The sequence below is a fragment of the Nanorana parkeri genome, unplaced genomic scaffold (genome assembly GCF_000935625.1).
Source record: "Nanorana parkeri isolate BGI_ZX_2015 unplaced genomic scaffold, ASM93562v1 scaffold650, whole genome shotgun sequence".
Taxonomy (NCBI): domain Eukaryota; kingdom Metazoa; phylum Chordata; class Amphibia; order Anura; family Dicroglossidae; genus Nanorana; species Nanorana parkeri.
This window is the reverse complement of record NW_017306918.1, coordinates 445,875-451,923: the sequence shown is the minus strand read 5'-3', so window position 1 is coordinate 451,923 and position 6,049 is coordinate 445,875. Positions and strand designations below refer to the sequence as shown.

The window sequence follows — 6,049 nt, the reverse complement described above, 5'->3', positions numbered from 1 at the left end:
AACAGAGGGTTTAATAACCCTTTAAGTGTCACTTTAACAGAAAACCTGCAAGCCTCTGTATTGGCTCATGACAGATATGTAGCCTCACTGGCCAAGAAAGGCACACATCTAGGTTCTTGACCAGAGAAGCAGAACTTTGCTGCCAATTTTTTGTGTATACAGCCTGTTAACAAATATGCACATATGGCAGATTCCAGCCAGACTCGCAGTTGAAGGCAGCACTGAGGTGAAGAGTGTGGAAACTGGAGCTAATCAATTAAGGAGCAGTGTGTTCTATTTGGAGCAATTGAGTTTGACAAGCAATAAATGGTTAACTTAACTAGTGACAAACCTGAACATTTTGCTGTCCTGGATTAGAATATCAATTTAGCAGAAAAAAAAAAAGCATAAAATAAGAATTAACATTGTGGCTTTTTAAAATACCAACACAGCTACTCAAATTATAACTAAATGACAACTAAAACAAGAACAGGTAAACTGGTCTTATGAAACACAAGTGAACAAAAATGCCACAGATATTATACAGCACTATAAAACAGAGTAACGCATAATGGAAACATAAAAACTGTTACATAAACTACTAAGTATGCAAATGAACACCGCACAAACACGGGCTAAAGGTCAGACGTGCATTACCCATATCGCCAGGTTGATAAATGATAGATGACTTTGCGAAGAACCCGTTTTTTACACGCAGTTGATCAAAAGCGAACGATTTTTCCGCGCTGAACGTAGATATAATTTCTCTCAGAGAGAACACACCATCTACTTTATTTGCACTTCCCGTGCTCGCTTGCAGCCTGCTTAGACCCTCTGAGCATGCTCAATGTGCAATTGAAAAGAGTGGGCGGAGTTTACTTTGTACATGCTCTGTTCCTACCAAAAAAATGGCAGTCTGTCTCGTTGTTTGGCGACACTCTGAATGCTAAATTACGTCACTGCCTATATTCTTGACGGGAGGAGAAGGCAGGGCGTTCGCTTATGGGGTAGTTAGGACATCAAAAAACGGAACGGGAAAATTCGAGATCTGCTTCAGCAAAAGGAGTACATTCTTATTTACAGGACATTGGACAACGCGAAGTAGAAAGTAGTGGACATATCACAGGTGGTGGAACAAAGTGCGCACTCACACTAAGGAGGCCTCGACAGACTGTCCGTGACGCGCACTATTCGCAAGCAGGGGTGAGGTATGTTCTCTAGGCTTGCCTTAGGCAAATCTGTTATTTTACCAGATGGCACTATCTAGGGGAAGCGGCTTTGAAATGGCGTGTATCTACCATGTTCATTATGTCGATTATACATTTGTATATGTTGCAATATGCTGGGTCATGCTGGAACTTCGGAGTCATAGTATCTTTAAAGGCCAAATCTTTCCAAAACTAATGTTTCGTGTGTTTATATAATTTCCTGCGTTCGAATGACTGCTGAGGGCTGTAATAGTAAAACTCAACTCTGGCAAACAGATCCAGTGTTTTTTTTTCCTTCACGTACAGATTTTGCATAATAAAGTAAACAAATAGGAATTTGCCTAGATATGTCTAGCACATTCTTTAGAGCTTCCACCTGTCTGGTTTTTAAACCTCCCAAGTCAAGCCTGGCATACCAGGAAAAGTGGTAGAAAGCATGCAGCTCCCTGTTAATTTTATACCAGTCAATATACCTTTCACGTCTTTATGTCAGTGTTAAAAAACAAACCTTAAAGTGATATTAAAGCCTCTCTTTTAAAAAAAAAAATATTTCCTACAAGGAGACCCACTTTTGCTTGAGGCTGTTGTCGTTTTTCTTTAAAAGTTTTTAATTCCTCGTTATCTAATTGGTCCCCCCCAATCCCCCCCCCCGTACGGGTGCCACCATCGTTCTAATGGAGGCGCTCGTGCCCGCAGTGGCTGTGCACGTCCATAGACACACACAGCCCTGTGGCTGGCCACGCCCCTTCTCTCTTTGATTGTTGGCAGAAGGAGCCTATGGCTCATCTGCTATCAATATCCTCCCCCCCCGCAACCAGGAAGTTTGGGGAACGGAGGATTGCTTCGGGGCTGGCGGCGGGGACAAGCATAGCTGACAGGTAAGTGTGGGGGGGACTGGGGGAGGAAAAAAAGGTGCTGGGACGTTTTTACCCTAATGCAGAGAATGCATTAAGTTAAACGCCCAGACCTTAATACTACTTTAATGCCTGAACTCTGTTTTGCAACTTTGGTAGGTTAACATAGGCATGCGCAGCCTATTGTATTGGAGTGTGCACACAATAGTACAATCACACACGTGTGTATATGTGTATATTATATACACACACTCATGGCCATAAATATTGGCACCCCTGCATTCCTGTCATATAATGCACCACTTTGCACAGAAAATCATTGCAATTACAAATGTTTAGGCATTCTCATGTTTATTTCTTTTGTTTGTATTGGTATGAGAGAAAAAAAAAAGCCGAATCTGAAACATTTCACACTAAACTCTAAAAATGGACTGGACAAAATTATTGGCACCTTCAAAATTGAAACTAATAATTGCATTCCAAGTCTTTGTGGAAAAGTAGGGACAATCTCAAGGTTACAAGTCCATCTCCAGAGATCCTAATATTCTTGTGTCCACTGTGCGCAAGATTGGCAAGAAGTTTACAGCCCATGGCACCGTAGCTAATCTCCCTGGACGTGGACGAAAGAACATTTGATCAAAGATTGCAGCAAAGGATTGTTCGAATGGTTGATAAAGACCCACTATGAATTTCCAGACAAATTCAGGCTGACTTTCAGGCACAGGGTGCAATTGTGTCAGCTCGCACTATACATCGCCATCTGAATGAAAAGGGTAGGAGACAGAGGAGGGACCCTACTGCTGACACAGAAACATAAAAAAGCCAGATTGGAGTTTTCCAAAACTTCCCTGAGGAAGCCAAAATCCTTTTGGGAGAATGTATTATGGACAGACGAAACAAAATTACAGCCTTTTGGTAAAGCCCATCATTCTACTATTTTCAGAAAAAGAAATGAGGCCTTTAAAGAAAAAACAGTCAAACATGGTGAAGGTTCACTGATGTTTTGGGGTTGCTTTGCTGCTTCAGCCACTGGATGTCTTGACTGTGTGCATAGCATTATGAAATCTGAAGACTACCAAAGAATTCTTGGGTGCAATGTAGGGCCCAGTGTCAGAAAGTTGGGTCTCCGTCAGAGGTCATGGGTCTTACAGCAGGACAATGACCCAAAGCACCCAAAAATGGTTTCAGACAAAGCGCTGGGGAGTAGAGTAGAGTACTGGACTGACCAGCAATGGATCCAATTTTGAATTCCATAGGGCACTTGTGGAGAGATCTCAAAACAGCAGTTGGGATAAGGAACCCTTCCAATCTGAGAGACCTGGAGCAGTTGGCAAAAGAAGAGTGGTCCAAAATTCCTGTAGAGAGGCATAAGAAACTCATTGATGGTTACAGGAAGTGATTTTAGTTATTTTTTTTCCAAGGGCTATTAATTGAGGGTGTCTGTAATTATGTCCAGTCCGTTTTGTGGAGTTTTGCTTGGATTGTGTCAGATTTGGCTTTTTTTTTTGTCTGTACTTTTTTACTTTTTTTTTTTTTTGTGCCATACCAATACAAACAAAATAAATACATTTAAGAATGCCTAAACATTTGTAATTGAAACCGATTTTCTGCGCAAAGTGGTGCATTATCTGACAGAAATGCAGGGGTGCCAATAGCCATGACTGTATGTGCGGCAGGGGCTGACTGGCAACTCCCGGGGGGCAATTGCCACCCTGCCCCCCGGCCCAGTCCGCCCCTGATGTGCGGCATACAGGCATTTGAAAAAGTGGCAGAATAAGATCGCTAGTTTGTGTCCTCCCGTTACCCTAAGGAGAACAATGGGGAAAATACATAACCCCATAGTTCTCTTTTAACAGAAACAATAGCTGTTCTTGCAACTTCGTTGCTTGGCCACCTAAATATAGCGACAAGCTGCAGTAAAGGTGGCCAAGCATTAGAGTCGGTTATAGCACATGAGAAGATATTGTAGTTAGAGAGACAAATATCAGGATTTGATTTCATTAATTATAAAAAAAAATTAAAATGGCTGCCGACCTTGGTGGCATTTGGAACCCACAATGTATTTGGCAGTGATGATGTTGAGTTATCATATGTTTAACAAGTTTAACATACTTCAATAGTGATAACTTCGTTGCTTGGCCACCTAATAAATATAGCTGCAAGCAGCAATAAAGGTGGCCAAGCATTAGAGCCGGTTATAGCACATGAGAAGATATTGTAGTTAGAGATATAAATAGCAAAGTTATGTATTCACAATAGACCTGTACTACTGCACACGTTTTCAAGAATTGTAATCTTTTTCCAAATTCAAAATTGGCCGCTGACCTTTCACATCTATGTTAAATTTGCATGTATGTTGCTGAGTAATTGTGTATCAAATCTTAAGATAGTTCATAGTGACATAAATACACATTTGTGCAATTTGCAGCAATGTTAAATGTGATTGGCTTGCATCGACCATATTGATGTTGATATTCACTTCCTATGACCAACCTTTAGTAGGGGAGGTGGCCGTAGAAATGTGTGCCAAATTTCGCATTGTCATGACATACGGTTTCATAGATGACAATGTTTGTAGAATTTTGCTCAATCCAATATGGCTGCCAAACTATGTGGTATATAGACTTGTAAAACACAAGTCTGAGTCAGTATCTCTCTATAGACCTCTACAACTGGACATGATTTGAGGAATTTAATTTTGTTTTTATAATTCAAAATGGCCGCCGACCTTGGTGACATTTGGAACCCATATTGTATTTGGCAGTTATGATTTTGAGTTCTCATATGTTTAACAATTTAACATACTGCAATAGTGATATAAATGCACGTTTATGCAATTTGATGCAGTGTTAAAAGTGATTGGCTTGTGGTGGCCATATTGATTTTGGGATTGGCTTGCTTTGATACTCCATTGTAGACAAGGTGGCCATGGACGTGCCAAATTTCGCATTGTCCCGACCAAACAGTTTCAAAGAAATAGATGATTGTGGAATATTGCACAATCTGATATGGCTGCCAAACCATGTGATCAATAGACTTATAATGTACACATGTGACAACAGAGCACAGGATAACCTCCCACAGTAATTTGTACATCTGTAGCTTATATTTTTTATAGGGCTGGTAATGATTAAAATTTTCCTGTTCGATTCATCGAGATTTTTTTTAATCGATTAATTTCGATTAATTATAACGCACATACAGATCCAACTACATTGGCCTATACACATACCGCACAGCAATGATGTAAAAAAATGAACTAGGATCACAGTAATCCAACATGTTATTAATCTCAGGTGCCCCACTCAATATAGCCGCCGCTTGAGTAGGGCAACTCAGAATAATAACGTGCTGGATTAGTGTGATCCTAGTTCATTTTATTACTTCATTGCTGTGCTGTATGTGTATAGGCCAATGCTTACTTCAGAAATAATAATGCTATTAATCATACATTTTCATATCCTCCTATTTTATTATAATAAATAGTGTCACGCTGGGCTCCCTATAGAGTAAATCTATTTCCTCAATAATGTATCACTCAAGGCATACCGCTGTTCCACATTCCTTCAAAAAACTTCTGCTACGTGCCGCCAGGGAAGCTGTGATTGGCTGGAAGTGACAATGACTGAAGTTGAAATACCATTGGGCACTTTCCTTGAGAAGATCAAATATCTTTTATGTGCTCATTCCATCATGCGGTGCATAAGAATAATTATGATGCGCAAAGTGCAATTACCCCTGGCAACCGCCACATTCTGGTCTATTGGATTACATGAGACAAATTATTACTTGTTGATGGGAGGGAGCTGCGGCCGTGACATGTAAAATTCTATTATGTGCAGCTACCCCGAAAGTAAGACCTAGCGGATCTCTGTAATATAAGACCTACATCCGAACTAGGTCTTATTTTCGGGGTAGGTCTTATATTACAGAAATCCCTGAAGATAGCACTAGGTCTTACTTTCGGGGAAACACGATATATATATATATATATATATATATATATAT

At 40.3% G+C, this 6,049-nt stretch overlaps 1 protein-coding gene across 1 annotated transcript in view; it reads left to right on the top strand.

Moving 5' to 3' along the window:
* The first annotated feature begins 1,177 nt into the window (after positions 1-1,177).
* The window catches only part of FBXO30 (F-box protein 30), a 42,609-nt gene continuing 37,737 nt past the window's right edge, over positions 1,178-6,049 (top strand). Inside the window, exon 1 of the mRNA XM_018563294.1 lies at positions 1,178-1,187. The gene's annotated coding sequence lies outside the window, so the exon portion shown is untranslated. The remainder of the gene's footprint in view (positions 1,188-6,049) is intronic.